Consider the following 21,493-nt stretch of genomic DNA (forward strand, 5'->3'; position numbering starts at 1 on the left):
TGTGTTTGCTGAGTGCTAGGTAGATTGCAAAGGGGACAGGCATGGATGGTCCTTGATTTCATGGAGCTTGGAGTCTATTGAAAGAAAATCATTGAAAAATAACTCAAAAGAGGCTGGAGGTATAGCTCAGTGGTGTTTGCCTCCCATGTGTGAGGCCCTGGGTTCTATCCCAAGCCTTGCAAAATATAAAAATAATTTGAAAAACAGTGCATGACGACTGTAACAAGTGCTGCAAAGGAAGCAAACACAGAGTTGGAGAATATCTTCTGAAAGGGCAGGAGACAGTTCTCTGGTAACTTACAACTTTGTGTTTGTTTTTTTGAGATGGAGTTTCTCTGTGTTGTCCCGCTGGCCTTGAATCGAGTTCATTCGATCCTGCCTCAGCCTCCCAACTAGCTGAGGCGTGCCCCACTGTACCCAGTTTATTACTTTGTTTTGAACATTAATGGGCTTTTTCTAATTCATGGCAAATGCCATTTCTCACAGAGACTTGAATTTTATTCACCCTTCCAAAATAACATGTGGAAAAGTCCTGCACAATTAAGTGGGCCACAAAGAAGAGCAGCCAACTGATGACTAGGTGGTGGAGAGTATAATCTATTTCTGGAAATAAGAGCTTGGAGGAGAATGGAGGCAGGTATGTAGAAGAATGAAAGACTTCCAAAAACAGAAATGTGCAAAACAATGTATCATCTCCGATCCAATAGATTACAAGAAGCAAACCACACTTTAGCCTAACTTCTAGATGTCTCCTGATGGTCATGCTGCTACACCTGTAACCCTTACCCGACTGTGCACAGTAAGGAAATTCTCAGAAAACCACTAACCCCAAATGGTAGCAGATTGTAATTCTCCAACTCAGAACAGATGTTTCTACTATGTGCCAGATTCTGTGACTGGTGTTAAGGCCACAATAGTAATGATCAAATCTTGAAAAAAAGACGATACCTGTAATCTTTAATCAAAGTATATGAAAGAGGTAAATAGGAGGCTGGCAATTGACATAACAGACAAGAATGGTGATGTCATCGGAGAACAGGTGTCTCCTTGACATAACAGATGAGAATGGTGATGTCATGGGAGAACAGGGTCCCCAGAGCAGAGTCCATGGAGCTCCTGGACTTAAGATCATCAGGTTCTTGGCTTACCTGAAGGAAAGGAACCTCAGCAGAGGACATTCAGAGTAATAGAAACAGGTTTATTTAGAAGATTAGATACACATGCAAGGGAGAATGTGAGCCATCTCAAGGGTGAGAGGTGTTTTGGGAGTTTCCAGTTTTGTTTGTTTTTTTGGGTTTTTTTGTTGTAGTTGTTTTGTTTTGTTTGGTACCAGGGATTGAACCCAGCTTTTTTTTTTTTTTTTAAGGAGTTGGTGAGGCATGGGTATAGGGAGGTATATAGGAATATCAGTCTGTTGATCTCAAGATGACTGTGGCTGGTCAGTCTCAGGATCCTCAGGCAGATGTGGTCCTTATTATCTGATCAGTCCCCTAAAGTATGGGTTTCTCAAAATATCATCTCTCATAGCCAGGCATGCTGGTGCACACCTGTGGTCCCAGTGATTCACAGAGGCCTGATCAGGAGGATTGCAAATTCAAGGCAGTCTGGGAAAGTTGCAAGATCCTGTCTCAAAGGGTTCAGTCCACAGTATCTATCTATCTAGAGAGAGAGCTAGAGAGAGTTTGTATCTCTCCTTACTTGTTGGGGGCCTGATTAAAAGTGCTCAGGATGGATTTACAGGTTTCCCAGGAATTTGAGAGTGACTGGCCTTAGGAAGTAAAGAGCCTGGAAAAGTTGGCAGAACCTGTGAATTAATATTTATTTTTTAGTTTTAAGTGGACACAATATTTTTATGCGGTGCTGAGGATCAAACCCAGTGCCTCACCCATGCTAGGCAAGTGCTCTACCACTGAGCCACAACACCAGCCCCTGCCTGTTTTTTAAATTTCTTCTCTCCTACCTCAGGAGACTGACATTAGTGAGGACTACATGGTGAATGCTGAGGAGAAACAAGCCAGTGCCCTACGGAAGCCTAGGAGAGCTCAGAAATTGGAGGCACTGGCCACACAGAAAAAGTCCAAAGCATGGAGGTTGGTTCACCATGCCTTGGGTGGTCTGGTGTGCAGCCAAGTGAACAGGCAGGTGAGCACTTCCCAGGGAAGAGTCCAGTGTATGACTCAAGGTCACCCAGAACAGAAATTCATGCCAGGCTTAAGTGGCATGGTGAGTATTACAGCCAGAGGGGAGAGAGCACATTAGATCCCACCCCTCGCATTCCCTCGGTCTCCCATGGCCAACAGCTCCACTCCACGCACAGCAAAACCACGGGGCTGGCAGCACCCCACTGGTGCCACCATGGAAGGACGCTCCTCCTCTGGAAGACAGAAGAGCAGGGCCAGACTGAGGCCACTGATGTGTGAGAGTCTGAAACAGGGAAACTAGTCCTCAGGAGACATGCCCAGCACAGGTGGTAGGACTCTGGATAAGGAGAGTTCCAGACCCCAAGCCTGTCCTGACGTGCAGGGCAGGAAGCTGTACATGATTGTGTTTCCCATGTGTACGTGCACACACACTAGGATGGCTCATAGAGCACATCAAATCCAGGAGGACAATCTTTCACCCCGAGTATGGAGGCACAGCCTGGTCTGAAGGGGCCTGAAAAACTTGTGTGACTGTAGTTTGGTGACAGGGCCTACCTGTCATTTTAAGATAGCATTTTACCAGTGTCACTAGGAGAACCAGATGCAGGAGGATGATCAGAAGATAGCCTCCCACATACCTGGATTAAGCCAACCAAAGAGGTCAAAAAGTGAGTCTGGGGACCTGGCAGGTGTACAGCTGATAGCCTACCCCTAGTGAGGCCTTCTCCAGCTCCACTTCCACTCTCCCTGCACTGCCGACACACACACAGCAACAGCTGTTCTGCCAGCAGAGGAGTGAGGGCCATTCTGCTGTCCATCACCACCTTGTCCAGTGAGTTAGTCTTTCTGGTCTGGAGAAAATTCTAAGTCAACGACTCCTGGCCAGGCCACGAGAATGGGAGTGTGGGATGCAAGGGACTTCATCCTGGGATGACAAAGCCAGCATTGTTCGAGTTGACCTCCTGTCACCGCAGCTGTGCTAGTTCTTATCAGGGTGTTGTCATGCCAGGCACGGTGTGTCATGCCAGGCTCTGCAGAGTGAGGAAAAGGTAACATTCCCACCAGCCTCCCTCACCACAGACCTCCCCAGACAAAGATGCTCTTGTCTGATATTTCCTTGGGAGTCCACCGCACCATTGTCAGTCCCTGTCATCCCTCCCGAATAGGAAATCACACCTGGAATGAGCTTGATGTATCCATAGTGTTATCCACAGTGTTAAGGAGTCAGGGGTCCTGAGCACGACCAGTGGAACACTGTGCGCCAATGTTCTGTCAGTCTTTCCCCATTCTTTTTGGGTCCTCCAGGAGGGAGACGCCTCAAGATGGCACTGGAAGGACCCTCTGGTGACACAGCTGCAGCCCCAACCCTAACTCCCTGGGGAAGTGCATTAGACTGGGAGAGAAAAAAATAAAAAGACAGTCTGGGTGTACTGAGGGTGGGATTCTGGGTGCAGCCTGGTTGGGCAACCCCCTGACCTTCACCCACTCCAAGTTCAAAGCGTGTTCACAGTCTGGCATTTCTCTCCTGCTGGAGTGTGATGGCTGGTGTCTAAAGTCTGTGTGGCTTAGTTAGGGAGTACCTCGGTAGGTTGGGGTTTCTTGATGGTCTTTGTATAGTTGTTGGTTTCACTGTTTTATCACCCTGTTTATCGGTGTGGGGGTGCAACTTGAAAGTTTAATCTTACGGGACAGGAGCTCATCTGTCATGGTATTGCTTGGGCTGTGAATGTGGTGTTTTCTCAGATTGGAATCCTTCTGGATATCTGAACAAGGAGTCTTTTTTTTTTTTTTTTTTTAGCTACAATGGTCATCTCTGCCCCAATGACCCACTGGAATGGCAGTCTCATACTGCAATACAAGGCCCCTGCGAAGAGGCACCACCGCACATGGTGACAGGGACCAGCAGTCTGACAGGGCCAGACTGTCCGTACAGTATGGCCTGCACACGTTGGCAGGAGTCTCCCAACTGTGCTGTATTGAGGGCTTTAGTGTTTTCTAGGGGGAGTCCTTGTGATTTGGACCATTTCTGTATCTGAGGGGGACTTACATGCTCTGTTTTGTGATGGGCCCAACAGGTAATCACAGCAATTTGCTGAGCACAAGTTAGGTTAGCTCTTCAATTTGTCTTTTTAAATAACTCCTTATTACAGGTGTAATGTGAGTAATGAATAGGTTTGGTTTGGTTGGGTTTTTTTTAGTTACAAGCTATTGTTACAGGCCCTGTCCCCATTCAGGGGAGCCTTTAGTGGTTCAGTTTTTAATTTGCCAGGTACTAGACCGTATAGCTAGCCTAGTTCTAACAGCTCACACCTATAGTTATATAGCAGACTGTGGCTGTTAGAGTGGCCTGTGTCACTGATGGTTACACACGGAGTTTAGCCCATCGGCCAGTGTTCTCAGTCTTGGTTAAATGATGGCCATTTGGGGTGGATGGCTGCAGCAGCCCAGTAGTTCTTACCAGCTTTGAGATTCAAGGACCCCTTAGGGACCAAGCTGTACCATCAGCTGGGAAGTCTTTGAACCAGGGGCGCTACTTGATTACCAGAGAGGTGTCAACCTGTCTTGGTGGAGGCTGTTCAGCCTCCCCCAGTAAAGCAGTTCCTGTGGTATGGAGTTGGCCAAGCCCAGGGCCCCAGGGGCCCTAGACTGAGTGTGCCATGTCTATTTAATAATGGAGCTTTGCTGAGCCCTTCCTGGTTTACTAGTGAGGACTCACTTAGCCTAGGTCGTGGTCACCTTTAGTGCTTTAGTGATCAGGTCCTGTTTATAGCTGGGCCCAGCAGCAGGTTGGGAGTTGCCATTTGAAGGTGGTCTATCTGATGGCTGCCCCGGGTAATTTTTGTCTACAACTCAAGTTGCCAATGCAACCTGGTCACCTGTTCCAATCTGTAAGAGCTAGAGCCACCTAGGCTTGTAGTTTAGAGTCAGTGAGCTCCATTGACCCCAGACTTACAGTCAAAGTGAGGGACTCATTAATTTTTTTGTGTGTTGTTATATAACCTGGAAAGTCTGTTGTTTGTGTTGGAGCCCCATTTAAAAGTGTCCACCTCAAGGGTACGCTTGACAAAAGGGGCCCAAAGAATACCAGATGTGGAACTTTACAGCCAGACAGAGCTTCCAGTTGTTGAGTCCCTTTCCTGTCGGTGGGAGCCTCTTGTTAAACAAGATTTTGTGTGATCTTGTTAGGAACATTGTTTTGGTTACTGGCTCATGTGGTTCCCAGGAACTGTAGTTACTGATAGGTCCCTGGACCTTCTCAGGCTTGATGGTTCCAAACCCATCCTGCATGTATCACAGTGTCCATGACCAGATGAAGGTCCTGGTCAGTTTGTACCTTAGGAAGGCAAGCATGAGGAAGTCCTCAAGGGAGTGGACAACAGTGCTTCTGAGGAAAACTGGCTTGGGTGGGTTTTCCCTTAGCCACTGGGAGCCGATGCAAGGGAACCAAGGTGTTTGGTGAAGGTATACTGCATGACAGACTGTCCCTGAGCAGTACCCTACCACAGAATTGAGAAGAAGGCATTGGCCAGGGCTGGGGTTGTGGCTCTGAGGTAGAGCGCTTGCTTACCATGCGTGGGGCACTGGGTTCGATCCTTGGTACCACATAAAAATAAAGATATTGTGTCCACCTATAACTAAAATAATGATGATAATAATAATAAGCATTTAAAAAAAAGAATAATAAGAAGAAGGCATTGGCCAGACTTATACCAGCATAGTTTGGGAGATGTCACCACCTCTGTGATGCAATGATGTCAGGTACCACAGGAGCCAAGGGTGGCACCTGGGCGTCTGAATTATGGTAGTTCACCGTTGGCCCTCAGGCTCCTGAGGCCTTGTTCATGGGCCAGACAGACTGTAAACTGTGACAAGGCCATGTGTAATGTTCCTGCCAACAGCAAGTCCTGAATTAATAAAATAATGTCTTTTTCTCCCCCTGGTATGTGATATTGCTTTGTTGAATAACCTGTCAGGGCTTGGGGACTCAGGAAGCGGCAGGAGTGAAAGGACCCCAGTGGTAGAACTCAAGTTCTTTGTGGTGAGGGGTGTGATGATGGTGATGTTCTCTGTTAAAAAAAAAACCAAAATGGGGCTGGGGCTGTAGCTCAGTGGCAGAGCACTTGCCTAGCACATGTGAGGCCCTGGATTCCATCGTCAGCACCACAGAAAAATAAACAAATAAAATAAAGGCTTTCTAATCCATCTACAATTACAGAAATAAAAAATTAAAAAACAGCCAAAATTCCCATATCTGTATCATAATGGTGGGAAACGTGATCCCTGGCACCCAAAATGGCCAGAAGGATGAAAAAGAAGGACTGAGTTCAAGTGCTAGGTGGAGGGGCCCCCTTAGGCTTGCCCACAACCCTCTCTCCCAGGAAGAGACTGGGGGACCCTCTTCTGGAAAAACTAAATGACCTCAGAGAAAAGACCTATAATTACTGACATCTGAAGAGTCCTCCAAAGAAAAGGTTAGCTGCTACCTGATGCTTGTTCAGTGAAACTCACAGTCAAAACCTGAGCTACTCATCAAATTTTTTGTGCCTCATTCATATGTGAACAAATAGCCAGTCACTTTGAGACACTGAGGGAAGGCACCACTACAGAGACCAAACCAGAAAGAAAAAAGCAGGAATTCTGATGAAACAGCAATCCATAGCACAGAAGAAACACCACAAGAAATACAAACTAAAATTAAAATCCTCAGATAAAAACAAAAGGAAAATGCCCACATAGCTGAAACAATATTGCATGTAATAAAGGAGGAACAGAATGTTCTAAGACAGTAGTGAGTCAGAGGCCCCAACCATGCTCTTGAAAATTAAAAGTATGGGAGCCATAATTTGACATTTAGTAGAAAGCTGGAAGACAAAGTCGAGAAGAGTCTTTTCCAAAATAAAACAAAAAGATAAAAAAAAAAATGAGAGAAACAGATAAAGTTAGGGAAACCATCCAGGAAATCTAGCATTCGATTAATCGGATATCTAACAAGTACAGAGATGAAGAATTGTTCAAGAAAATATATTCAGGCATGGTGATGCACACCTGTGATCCTAGAGACTGGGGAGGCTGAGGCAGGAGGATCCCACATGCCAGGCCAGCCTGGGTAACTTAGCGAGACCCTGTCTTCAAATAAAAAATTATAAAGGGCTGGGTGTGGTGTGTGGCTCAATGGTAGAGCACCCCTGGGTTCAATCCCTAACAATGGGGAAAAAAAGAAAAAAAATCAACTTAAAGATGCATATTTCCAGGTAGAGGCCGTGGCCCCAGCACAGGAAGTGAAAACAGCCCCGAGGTGCACCATTGTGGAGTGTCAGGATTCCTCAGGTAAAGAAATATTCCAAAAGTGTCTTAAGAGTAAAAGAGAATATCAACATGTAAAGGATCAGGAATAAAGATGTCACTGATGTCCCAAACAGCAACACTGGAAGCCTTAATACAACACTCCAGAAAGAGTACGTTGGGCCAGACTATGAACCAATGTGAAGATAGAATGTGGATATTCTCAGAAACGCAAAGCACTTACTTCCCGTAAACCACGAAGAAGGAAGTCAAACGGGGCCCCGCCCAGGAAAGGCCCAGGGAACTCCAGGACACCAGCCATCTTGCAGGCCCAGGGAGAGCAGGCGGGCTGCAGGAGGCGCTCCAGAGGCAACAAGGAGGGGGACACCTGCCCCTGTGCCCTTAACCACAAGAGGAAAAGGAGAGGAAAGACCTAGGGATGGGTTCAAAGAAGAGTCAGCAGTGAAAATAATGAAGAAAAGCAAAGCATCGAACACCCATGGACCAGTCACGGTACACTTCTTGGCTCAGCATCGAATGACATTTACAGTTACAATGGTCTAAACACTGGCTACGGTGCTGTCACTGTATTGGGAGGAAGGGGAAGACAAGGGAAGTATCAGCTGGGTCTCATCCACCATATTAGGACAGGTGACAGTTCATGTTATGTGCCAATTTGGGTGAATCATGATATCAGTGTGATGTCTCAGTGAAGATATTTTTCTTAGATGAGATTATCATTTCCATGAGTGGACTTGGAATAAAGCAGATTATTCTCCATAACGTGGTGGCCTCATCCAATCAGCTGAAGACCTAAAGAGAAAAATCACTGTGGTCCCACAAGGAAAGAAGAAGTCTGCCTCCAGGCTTTCTCAGACTCACTCATGCTGCCCCTTGCGAGCCCCACAATTGTGTGAGCCAATTCCTTAAAATCAACCATTCAGTCAATCCGTGTGTGTGTGTGTGTGTGTGTGTGTGTGTGTGTGTGTGTGTGTGTACTGATCAGACTTATGTCATAACAAAATACAAAATACAGGTATACAGGTTACCTATGAAAAAGAAGAAGAGATTATTTAGCTTGCAGTCTTGGAAGTTCTAAGTCCAAACAACACAGCCCTCTCTGGCTGTATGGTGTAGGCCACCCCTGATGTGGATAGCAATGCAGGAGCCTTGTGCAGCGAGCAAGTGATGATATTTATATCTCAAACCAGAAGCAAAAGCTCAGGATTGGGCCAAACTCAGGCTTCAAAACAACCCCCTCTCAAGAACTACCAAGGAATCCCGTGAGAATTACCTTCTATGAGCATGCTCCCAATGACCTAACGACCTTCCACACCATCTTCCAATACCACCAACCTGGGGACTAAGTTCCCTATAGACGAACTTTTCTGGGAACACAAACCATTGCAGTATGAATATGTAAATTAGGCATATCTATATAGATGGATACATGCATGTATGTATATAACAGATATACACACAGGAAATGTTTACATATAAACATACACATGGACATATGTACACACACATACACACCCTATTGATCTGTTTCTCTGAGTATTACAGGAAGTCGGTAGTAATGTCAAGAGATGGCATATATCTTTAATACAGAGGTAGACCCCAGAGCAAAGGTGCTGACAGGTGATGTCAACATCGGAGTCCTCTGGCAAGTGGGATAGTGGCCCACTGAAACCTGGCTGAAATCAACTGTGTGCATGTTGATTTTTTTTTTTCTGCTTGCTATGAACAAGCGTCACCTTGGTAGTAATTAATATTTCCTCTCTCAAAATCAAAGCATCACTACAAAGTACATATTCCTCACGTCTTCATTTTCTTCCCTGCTCAGTGCTGCACAGGGGACTTTGAGACAGAGTGACACTCCCTCCCTCTTATAAACTCAAAACTGTTCCAATACTATTGTCTGTTGATTTTGGAAGCAAATTTTTGTTGACACTTTTCAGTCTAAATATTTTTCATTTCAAGTAAGAAACTAATTAAAAAGCTTTGCTGTCATTCATAATTTAAGTGGTGAATTTAACAAAATTTAAAAAAATTTCAGTGATCTTTTTGTATTAAAAAAGGTTAAAGATGTGCACTTGACAGTAGATGGATAATGTGGGGGAAATTATTGTCATGTTGTGTCACTAACTGGTGGCCTCAGTGTGTCAACCTGGTCTGTGTCATCTGGGCCAAGGTTCTTTCTCTTGGCTTTCCAGCTCTATTTCCTATTAGAATGTTTTTGTTATCACAACATGGGTCTCTTTTGCAAGCAGATGTCAGATTTCTTTGTGCCTCTGTTTTGAGCAAGAATACCATTTTAAAAATACATTTTATAGAGGCTGGAGCTGTAGCTCAGTGGCAGAGCACTTGTCTAGCATGTGTGAGGCACTGGGTTTGATCCTTAGCACCACATAAAAATAAACAGTCAGTCCATCTGTAACTTTAAGTACATTTTATGGAACTTGTTTACCCAGCTTTGGAAAGCACATTAGGAAACTTAAAACACCTTTCCAGACACATTCCAGGATTCTTAGTTTCCAAAACACAAAGAAGATTAAGTAGTGACCCACTTTAAATGCAGCCAAAATATTGTTTTAAATAATAATCATCTAGGGCTGGGGATGTGGCTCAAATGGTAGCGCGCTTGCTTGTAATGTGTGCAACCCAGGTTCGATCCTCAGCACCACATACAAACAAAGATGTTGTGTCCGCCGAGAACTAAAAAATAAAAATAAAATAATAATAATAACCATATATATAACTAACTTGTCTGCCAGTGCTATTGTTAACTATCTGAGAACATTAATTCAATTACGTGAGCCAAAGGGAATTAAAACTTCAAATTCCCATTGAAAGTTTCGAGGTTGCTCTTCTTAGAGAAGGGAACAGAAAAGGAGTGTACTCAAAATATCCCTTGTGAGCTGGGTGTGGTGGCACAGGCTTGTAGTCCCAGTGACTGGGCCCCAGGCCAAGGTAGGAGAATCACAAGTTCAAGGCCAGCCTGGGCAATTTAGCAAGACCCTGTCTTAAAATAAAAAAATAAAAACAGCTGGGAATGTAGCTCAGTGGCAAAGCACCCCTGGATTCAACACCCAATACCATTAAAAAAGGAAAAAAGAAAAGTATTCTTCATGAGCTCCAAGATTGTAAAACCCTGGCTTCTAGCTTTAGAGATCATTACCTTGTTAACTGTAGTTCTTGAAAGCAGAATTGCCCAAATACACATGACATGAGAGTTTTTTTCAGTGTTTGGCATTGGGGATACAGCTCAGTGGTAGACCACTTACAGCATATACTGGGTTTGATCCTTGGCACCACATAAAAATAAACCCCTAGGCTTCAAAACAACCCCCTCTCAAGAACTACCAAGGACTCCCATGAGATTTTGCCTAATCCTGAAATTAAAAAGGTGTTTGTGTTATTTTTATTATTTGAGGATACCCAGGATAGAAGACAGGAGAATCTGCTAGTTTCTGATGAAGAATTTGAACCACTGGAAAATTTTGCTCTTCTAAGACAGCCCCCAGTGATCTTGAAAATAAAGTCACTCAGCAATTTCAAACCAGCCTCAGCAACTTAGCAAGGCCCTAAGCAATTTAGTGAGACTCTGTCTTAAAATAAAAAATAAAAAAGGGATGGGGAAGTGGCTCAGTGTTTAAGAGTCCAAGGTTTAATCCCTGATACCAAATTAAAAAAAAAAAATCAGAGGATCCCAAAGTGTGAAATAACCACTATGAAAAGTAAATTTTACTGAGAAGATCTATAGCAGCTAATATGCATTTGACTACGAGAAATAAAATACTTAAATATAACCATTGGATAGGAGTTTATGCTTCTCAAATAAAAGGAATGCAGAGGCAGACACGTTAGCCAGGTGGTCAGTGAGCTGGCAATGTCAGGCTTTGGGTCAACTCCCCTTGACTCTTTATCAAGATGGCCAGGTTTCCATAGCAACCACAAACACTCTGCCCTCACCTGACAAGGACACAGAGAGACAGGGGCAGGGGACTTCTGTTTACCTTGGTCTCTTCTTTTAACAAGAGGAAAATTATTCCCAGAAATTACAATGTGTTGAAATGTTCATATAGGTAAAAATGAAATATACATTCACAAAAGAAAAAAAAGTAAACAAAAATTTTGTAAGTTATAAAATGTGGTTTTGAAAGTCCCTGACCGGGCTGGGGTGTAGCTCAGGGGTCGGGTGATTGTTTAGCATCTGCCAAGCTCAGGGTTCAAATTCAGCATCAAAAAAGCATTAAAAATAAACAAAAAGTCCCTGGCAAACTTGCTCTCATGTGTCCTTGACCTGAATCCAGTGTCACAATCCCATCCTCAAATGGTAAAGGAGAAAATCAAAGTGTCCAGAATTTCCAGCTTGCGAAGGTAGGTTCCGTAGTAAGGAGGCCAAGTGGGGAAACGGCTCTGATTTCACAACAGCAGTGTTAGCCGATGTGTGAACATGTCCAAAACAGCTGACTTTCTTGGCAAAATTGCGAGTTTGTGAACATAGAGGTGTACCTGAGGAGGGACTGCTGGCCTGTTGCATCATCCCAGGACTCCCTTCCGAGAGCTCCCTGGTGACCGGAGTCTCCAGCCCTCCTCCGCCCCAGGCACAACCATGTGTCAAACAGCTGTCAAATGAGCAGTTTCTCCAGCCTTGGCAGCACCACAGAAGAAGCCATTATTCCTGGACTCTGGGTTAGCCAGAGCTGTTCACACTGTCCAGGAAGAGCAGCTCCCGCCCTCCAGGACTTATGAGCCATATGTGTTAATAAGTAAAGGACACATTAGGCAACACCCCTCCAGGGCCAGGTTCACCCATTCATTCCACTAGTACCAACCGTTTCCTGGTACTCTTGGGTGCCCTCTGGATCCCAACAGAAAATAAGATGTCCAGGTCCCTGTGCTGAGAGTCAGGAGACAGTGTGCAAGCAAGCCAGTACCGAGCGGGTGGAGGGTGACCCGGGAAGGCTCTGGAACAGGTGCCGGGAAGCCGGGAGGGGAGCAGGAGCAGGAGGGTGGGGAAGGCCAGAGGCCCCGGTGACAGCTTGGGATTTATTGAGGTACCTGCCACCCTGGAGTGGGAGAGTGACGTGACCAAGCTGGGTGCAGAATGGATTTTTTTTTTTAACTTCACGAATTTGCATGTCATCCCTGCGCAGGGGCCGAGCTAATTTCCTCTGAATGTTCCAGTTTTAGTGTCTGTGCTGCCGAGCAAGCGCTGCAGGGTGGCTCTCAAGGGGCGAGTGTGAAGCAGACGCCTCGGGAAGCCGTTGCTGGGGAGGCAGTGACATGGCTGGGTGAGCTGTGAAAGCAGGGGTGTGGACGGACACGGGTGTCTTCAGAGTCAGGGTCACCGGCCTGCTGTTGGGATTGGGCGGTGAGGGAAAGAGGACTTTGGCCTGGGTTCAGTGGCCCGTGTGCCGCCGACAGAGAGAGGAAAGCCAGGCTGGACTGCCTCGCGATGTTTGTAGATCCAGGAAATTGGCAGCAAGAAGACAACTGCAGCCTGTGGTGCTAAAGAACCTTCCCAAAGGGGGCCTGGGAGGGTGACGGTGCCAAGGGGAGGGAGCAACCCTGAGGCAGGCTCCAGCGGGGAAGACTGCGGAGAAGGGAGGAGACCACATTATGGGCATTTAGACCTCACTGAAGAAATGTTCCTCTTGTCAGTTCTTTGGCAATGACGTGGCCATCATGCTGGCCTGAGTGAGTGGCAGAAGGCAGGTGCCTCTGGTGAAGGTCCACTGGCCCCTGTAGAGAAGCCTCCCTGGGAGGCATGAACTAATTGAGGCACTTTATCAGAGGCTGCTCCTGTCCTGATAGGTTTAGGAACTGTAAGGTATCTATCTAGCACTGAGCTACCACCACAGCCCCGGAGCTGAGGGACATTTCACCCAGGCACAGTGGGTCTCAAAAGTCTCTCTTCCCTCGCGTGCCTGGATTACCCCTGTCTCATTCAGCCTCTCCCTCCTGGACACTGCTGACCTCACCACTCCAGGTTTGCTTCTCAGACTCCCCAACAGAAGCACTAGCAAGATAAGCTACTTGTCCAGCCCTGGGTTGCTGCATGCTAAGCGCTTTGCACACAGGTTAATCCTCAGGTGATAGACTCCACCTTTCAGGGGAGGGAACTGAGGTTTAAAAGGCTCAGGAGCATCAGAGAGCTCTTGAGTGACACACCTGGACTCACCTGGGTCTGTTGCCTCTCAAAGCCAAGTTATTCTTCAGAGCCTTTTGTCCTGTGTTTATTATTGTCTCCTCTCATAGAGTCCTGTCCTCAGGACTCAGTACATGTTCTGGCCTGTACAGCTGGGCCTCAGTATTTTGAGGGTAACCTCAGTTCTCAGATCGCCACATCCTAAATAAGACCCCAAAAACCCTCCACAGCAAAATTAAAGTCTTTAAACATCTCCCGTTGGTTCTCCTTAGACCCAAACCCCTTAGCACAGGCTGCAAGGTCCCACACTCTGGCCGGTGTCCTTACCACACACCTACACTGTGGCCAGCATCAGGAGCACTTGGGCGGTTAAAAATGAACATGTTGGCTGGGGATGTGCTCAAGCGGTGGCGCGCTCACCTGGCATGCGCGCAGCTCTGGGTTTGATCCAGAGCACCACATACAAATAAAGATGTTGTGTCCACCGAAAACTGAAAAATAAATATTAAAAAATTCTCTCTCTCTCTCTCTCTCTCTCTCTCTCTCTCTCTCTCTCTCTCTCTCTCTCAAATAAATTAAAAAAAAAAAAAAAAAAGAACATGTGGAGTCACTATTTTCCCCAACCTCTGGCCTGGTCCCTTTGGGATGATTAGTAGTGATGATAAACAACATGACTATTTACTCTTGCTAGTCACAGTTCTAAGTGTTTTACATGTTCACTTAACCCACAAATTACTACAATATGAAACAGATACTATTAGTAGACCTATTTAAGAGATGAGATGATTGAAGCCCAGTACGGGTAATTAACTTGCCCAATATCATCAGCAAGTAAGTGGTGGAGCTGGATTTGAATCCAAACGATCAGATGGAGAGCTGAAAGTTGTGTCTATCCACAGAAGCCCCCTGGCATTAGTTCTCAGGTCCTGAATTTGGGGGCTTGCTTTCTGCTGAACACAGGCTACCAAAGTCTGACTTCTAGGTGTTGCAGCAGAGAACAGAGAAAACCAAGTCTGCGGGAAATAATTGGACCAGGCCCTTCAGAGACTGTCAGTCCAGGTCAGACTGTGCAAGTGCAGGTGCAGTGCTGGTGCCGTCCCACCCCTGGAATTCCATCCCCACCTCTGCCCAGGTAGAGCAAGGGAGGAACGTCTGCTTCAACATCCGGTCATTTAGAAATCCCCAGTGATTTCCTCCTCGGCCCCACCCACTGTAACCTCTTGCTAGAGATGGGTTTCATAATCAGTTGAAAGGAGGCTTTATTTCTCAATATGAAAAATTAAACTCTTGTCAAGGAACAGTCTATATATAGCCACTAAAAAGTACCTAACCTAAAACAATTTGCATGTCTGTGAATTTGTGTGTCTGATGGGTGGTGTGATTATTATTAGCAAAGGGGGAAGTGGCAGATGGCACCAGTTGCAGGTGGAAGAATTTTAAAGAGGAGTAGAGAATTTTGAAGGCGGCAGCTTGGCCTGCCACGTTCCAGGTCTGCTTACATGAATCTGGCTAGGGGTATTGCAGGGAGAAGTTGCCAGTTATCCCTTCCAATTCAACTCTGCCCAGGACCCAGCACTTACTATTAGGAGTTATTTGCTCTGGTTTTGGTACCTATTCATGCTGGGGTTTTAGGCGTAGGGAGAGAGACCCAGGTTTGCTGGAGATGATGGAGATGACCAATAATGGAGCCCCCAGGGAGGAGCAGTCAGAAGTCTGACTAGGAGTGGACAACCACTGGGCAGAGCCTCATCTGGGAAGGGACATGTGACCAGAACACAGAGCTCCCCAGGTACACCATGGCAAATGAACCCCCAGCCAGGCTGCCTAGGCCCACAGCCTAGCTCAGACCCACCCCAACATGTGTGGGGTCTAGGGTAGGACAGATGGAGGCCACAGCCATCTGTCTAACTATGGCATTTAGGATATCTTAATTGTCAAGCAAGCCGAGAAACTGTTAAGTAAAACATGTTTTACCCTCCTGCCTTGACACACGTGCCTCATAATGACATGGAAGACCAGGTTTAAATTAAAAGATCTGGCACTCTGCCGAGCTCTGGGCCTGTCTGAAGGATGTTGGAATGTGGGCTCTGTCCCGTGGCCTATGAAAGCCTTGCTAGGTAGCTCTTTGAAGAGATCCTGCCCACAGTGTGGACATGAGGCCTGCATATCCAAGCTCTGTTCCCACCTTTCAGAAAAGCTTTCTCGTGGCCATTGTTCAGACCCATTCAGATGGTGCCATCCACCCACAGGAAGATGGCTTCAGGCAAGAGACAGACTCAGGGCCATCTGGGTTGGCAGTTCCACAGCCCCCAGTTCCAAGTGTGGCCTGAGGGACAAGGGCTCTCCCTTGGCCCTGAGGGGAAGTACACCATCTAGAAGGCTGGAGAAGGCCCCTGTCTAAAGCTTGAGGCCCAGGGCAGGAGCCCTCCTGACTGGGTCTAGGTAGGTTGTTGCTGCCACCTCCTTATTGTGAAACTTTGAACTAGTTAGTTAATCTGTCTGCACCATGCTTTCCTTGTCTGTAAAATCAAGATAATTATGGTAAGGAATAACTGAGGAATAAGTGAGCTTATTCAGTATGGGTGAAGTGTCTAGAACAGTACTTGGCAAACAGTAAGTGTTACATAATGCCAGCAATTAAGTGTGATTATTATTTGGGTTTGGGCATCTTCAAAGATGTTAACAGATTGAGTGCTAAAAAAAAAATTCATTTCTTGACTAATGATGGGCAAAAACTTTTCCTGGAGACCCAGAAAATTCTGTCCTCAGGCCAGAAATTGGAAGGGAGTGGGATAGAGGGAAGGCAGACACTCACTGCTAACCCAGTTGCTAGGCAGGTGCTTTTCTAGATTCCAGGTAAGGAGAGTGAAGAAGACAGACAAAGCCAGAATGCAGGTGATTTCTAGAAAGTGGCAATGACCCTCAGCTGACAACCTGCCAAGACACAGGACCTCAGTCCTACAACTACAGGGACTGAATTCTTCTAGCAGCTTGAATGAGCAAGGAAATGGGTTTTCCCCTGTGGAGTCTCCAGATGGGATCCCAGCACTGCTAACACTGTGATTTTAGCCCAGTGAGACCCACGTTGGATTTCTGACCCACAGAACTGTGAGAGTAAATATGCATTGTTTTAAGCCTCCACATTTGTGGAAATTTGTTACTGAAGCAAAAGCCAGTGAATACGCGTAGTTTCATCTCAAAGCCAAAGAAAGTGCCTCAAGGAGGAGGGGCCGTCAGTCAGGTCCCAGCTGCCTGAGGTTGAGTAAGAGGAAGGCAGATGTGAATAACCACGTGATGGGGCAACACAGAGAGTGCTGTCACCTTGAAGAGCAGTTTCAGTGGAGCGGTGAGGTCAGAAGTCACAGTGGAGTAGGGTGATTAAGTGGAAGCAGGATGCAGATGACCCGACATAAAGCTTTGTTATGAGAAGTGGGGGACAGAGAGAAGTTCATCCAGGGTTTCCCATTGTTTGTTTCAGTGGGAGACAGAGCATATCTGTTTGCTAAAGGAATTGATCTTGCAGGGATCATGCTGGGTTTTATTCACAGGATGGGGGTCAGGAGCAAAGTCTTGTGATGCAAGAGGGACAGGAACCCAGAGCACCGTGGAGGGGTTGGAGGGGTCGCAGTGGTGGGAGGAAGGAGCTGGCGGAAGACAAGGAAGGTGAAGGAGCCCAGGCTGTGAGGTTCCTAGAGTGCTGGCTGAAGGAAAGAAAAGGAGCTCCTGCCTGGGGGCTTCTGTTTTGTCATCAAAATGACAAAAGTGAGTGTGTGGAAGGGCTCTGGGGAGAGCTCAAGTATGTGGGAGTTTTGAGGAGAGAAAGATGTGAAATGGTTGATCTTGGGGCATGGGAGGCAGCCTGGGGACAGAAATGGAGCAGTACTGCAGCTGGAAGGAAGTGGCCTTTGTTGTCTCTCTTCTCTCCATGGCTAGGACTACAAGTGGTCTGTTGGGTCCAGGTCAGGCTCTGGAGGATGTCACCTACTGGACATGTAACCCAGAGCAACTTGCTTAGCCTGCCAGAACCTCAGTGTCTTCAGCTGACTTCCTCAGGTCCCGCATGCTTGCCCCACCCACTCCCATCAAAGGTGCACGTGTGCCAGAGGGGTTCTTGAACTGTCAAGCACTGTCCTAGAGGGAGTCATGATTTTCTATGAATGGGGTCCACCCTGTAACACCGACTCGAGGAAGCTGCCGATTCCCAGAAGGCTGGAGATGAGTGCAGGGGCAGAGCATCTGTGTAGCTGGCCACAGCAGCCTCTGCATTCTAAGATCACTGCTTCCAAAGCATGAGCAATAACTTCCACCTCCGCCCAGTCCCCAGGAGGCCTGAGAAACTCCCTGTTTGAGTTTCTTCTCCCAATATCCAGACGAAGGTAACACAGATCTGCATTAGGCTCGCTCTCCCTAGGGACCTACCTCCTCCAGCCATGACATGTGCAGCTGTTACCTGGCTAGACAAAAGAAGGGGAACACAGAGCTGGATCCTGCTCCACCACTGGCTGAATGTCTGCCCTTCGGGGTTGCCCTGGACCTGGCAGTATGTCCCCCAACTTAGATTCCCTGCAAAGGCTCTCTGGTGGTTAGGTCTTGTTGTGTGGATAGTGTAGGGAAGAATTTTACAGAAACTAGATGAATAAGCCACTCTGTGATCAAAGAGAGGTAGCATTCTTCCAGTGGAAAATAGGGATTGGAGAGTTGAGTTCTTTGTCCAAGGTCTGACACAGGTCAGCTGAGGACCTGGGCATAGTCAGGTCTGTATGACTCCAGTCTGTGGTTTTTCCACCATTCAGCACTGCCTCTCTGGTCCAGCCAGCCTGCCTACTGACTAGGAAAGGGAAGAGGAGGGAAGGACCAGCACTTCCTGAATGCAGGTTTTCCAGGGCTCGTGGTCTTTCAGGATGTCAGGGGAAGGTGTCCCTCTGGGCTGAGTGTCTCTCAGCTTAATAGTGAGAGGCTGTTCCATATAAACCCCTGACACTCAGAGGTCAACAGGAAGTGGGTAAGATCTGGCTAGAAGTCATGCTGAGTTCAACATTTGATCTGGTCACTAAAGACCGAAGGACCAAGAAAGTAACACAGGAGCAGACACCATGTTCTCCTTTCCAAGCACTTTCTCTCCTCTTCCCAATCCTCTAAGTCCATGAATTAATCTCATTTCTCCCCAAAATGGGAAGGAGTAGAAAAAAGAAAATTATCCAGGGATGAAAGTGCAATAGAACTCCTCCTGGCAACTTCAACTTCAGTGTTCTAACTGGGACATTGAAACGATGAAGAAATGCATGCAGACAAACTGGATATGGGACAGAAAGAGAACTAAGCACACATCCCTTCCGATATGTTTCCCCCAAACACTTGGCTTCTGTGGTTTACCACATGTTGTATTTCTTCACACATAAGCTGGCTCTGTGGCACCTGCGTGGACTTGTTACATTGTTCAATGCCAAGGTTCTCAAAAGGAGCTAGGGAGGAACAGAATATTGAGTCAGAACTTTTCTCTGACATAAAACTTTATGTTTTAATTTTAATAAATGAGAACAGAGACTGCATTGATAATGTTTCTTTGTATTCATGGTGGGATCTCTGGTAGAGGTGTTGGTTCTCTTTCAAAAAAAATGTACATTTGTGTATAGCTATGGTCATATAAATTGGCACAGTACTTTGGGAAAGTACAGTGAATGTCATGAATTACAAATTGTTTTATACCTTTTGACAATGAAGTTTTTGAGGAAAGAAATACAAATACTAAAAATATGCATAAGTGTTTTTTGTGGGGAGAGGGTGCTGGGGTGCTCAAACCTAGGGCCTTGTGCATGCTAGGCAAGAGCTCTCCCAACCAGCCATACCCCAGCCCTTTATGTGTTTATGACAATGAAACATTGAAAGCCATTACAATATTCAATGTCTGGAAATAAGTGAGTAATCTGTTATCCATTCATACAATGAGATATTATACAACCACTATAATTAGTGGTGTGCTGAAGCCAGTACACACTAGCTTGAGAAAGTAACAGTGAACGTTCTTCCCAAGTCCACATTCAATAATGTCATGTCAGTAGCATGAAATCAGCCATGGCTGGAGCATTAACACCAGGAAAATTGGCAAACATTACCAATTAGGGTTCGCTCCCATCCCCAGAGAGCAAACTGTTAAACATTTTCCAGCACACCACTGGTTATAGGATACAAAGTTATATGTATATTATTGTCATAATAATATTAAAAAGGATATGCATAAATATGAGCTATAGAAGGGAATATATATAAATTATAAAAAGATTATCATGAAAAATTTTTTCTTTTGTTATAGCTCTGTTTATTGCTATAGTCTTACTTATATAAAAACAAATTTTAAAATATTTAAAGCTGGACTTCTGCTTTTATTCTGAGCAAGTAAAATAATGTGGATTCATCTTCTTATAATCTCAGGCTGGGACTGTAGCTTAGTGGCAGAGCACTTGCTTAGCATGTGTGAGGCACTGGGTTCAATCCTTAGCACCGCATAAAAAAACTAAACAAATAAAGGCATGCTGTTCATCTACAACTATAAAAAAAATTTTAAAAAGAACTATAATCTCCAAGAGTGCAGGGAATGACCTACATTAAAAAACTGCATACAGATGCTGGAGAGTTAAAAAGACATCCGGATTCTGGGGAAAATCAACACTTGGAAGAGAGAAACAATATGTAATAAAAATCCCATTGTTATAACAGTTAGTTTGAGGGCAGGATGGACTTGGCACCATGTACAGAGTAGCTAAAACTTTGATAGAAAATCAGGTATTTTCTGTCCTGATGATCAGGGGACAAAGGTTAGGGTGCCTAAAGCCATTGGAGAATGATGACAGAACTCCAGAAAATCAAGAAGGGAATCCCACATTTTGTGTGTAAACTCTGCCCAAATCTCTGGCTGCCTCTGAACCACACATATGTGTTGCAGATTCAAACCAGCTTGGGCTAGAGATAGAAGAAACAAACTGATTTACAGAAGACAATGTGAGGCTCAGGGAGAAGCCACCTACAAGCCAAGGAATGCCTGAGACTGACAGAGCCTGAGCTAAGAGACAGGCCTGTAACACCTTCTCCATCACAGCCCTCTGAAGGAACCCACTTGTGGCCGCCAGACTGAGGCTGTAAGTTCCTGTGGCTGAAACCACCTTGTAGGTGGTTCTTTATTACAGCAGCCCTAGGAGACTACTTCAGTAAGTAAACAAGGAGAAAAAGCATTGGGACTCCATTTCTTGACTCCTTTCAAGGTGCCACAGGGAAAGCATATGAGAAGAAAGAGTAGCATGAACAGAAGCTGCAGCAGGGACCAGCATGGCTTTACCCCTTGGACATTATAGCAGGCGCACCCTGGCCAATGGGCTTTTCTAGATCTTAAAAGAATACCTGCAGATGGGGGTGGGAGGAGATCCACAAAATTAATATTAATAAATGTCTATTTATTTATTTTTGCAACTGAATTATTTTTTAAAGGCATTTTTTGGTTTTCAACTTTTTATTCTGTTATATATGACAGCAGAATGTATTACAATTCATATTACACATATAGAGCACAATTTTGCATATGTCTGGTTGTATGTAAAGTATATTTACACCATTTGTGTCTTCATACATGTATTTAGGGTAATGGTATCCATCTCATTCTACCATCTTTTTTATCCCTTCCCTTCCCCTCTCACCCCTTGTCCTATCTAGAGTTCGTCTATTCCTCCCATGCTCCCCCTTCCAACCCCACTATGAATCAGACTCCTTATTTCAGAGAAAACATTCAGCATTTGGTTTTTTGGGATTGGCTAACTTCACTTAGTATTATATTCTCCAACTCCATCCATTTACCTGAAAATGCCATGGTTTTCTTCTCTTTTATTGCTGAGTAATATGCCACATTTTCTTTATCCATTCATCT

The 21,493-nt window shown here is 45.6% G+C and overlaps 1 non-coding gene across 1 annotated transcript; it reads right to left on the reverse strand.

Moving 5' to 3' along the window:
- Positions 1-12,541: 12,541 nt before the first annotated feature.
- LOC120887695 (U6 spliceosomal RNA) lies at positions 12,542-12,646 on the reverse strand. The gene has a single exon (XR_005731031.2). It is a non-coding gene; the product is annotated as a U6 spliceosomal RNA (small nuclear RNA).
- Positions 12,647-21,493: the final 8,847 nt, after the last annotated feature.

Source organism: Ictidomys tridecemlineatus, chromosome 10 (genome assembly GCF_052094955.1).
Source record: "Ictidomys tridecemlineatus isolate mIctTri1 chromosome 10, mIctTri1.hap1, whole genome shotgun sequence".
In the NCBI taxonomy this organism is placed as follows: Eukaryota; Metazoa; Chordata; class Mammalia; order Rodentia; family Sciuridae; genus Ictidomys; species Ictidomys tridecemlineatus.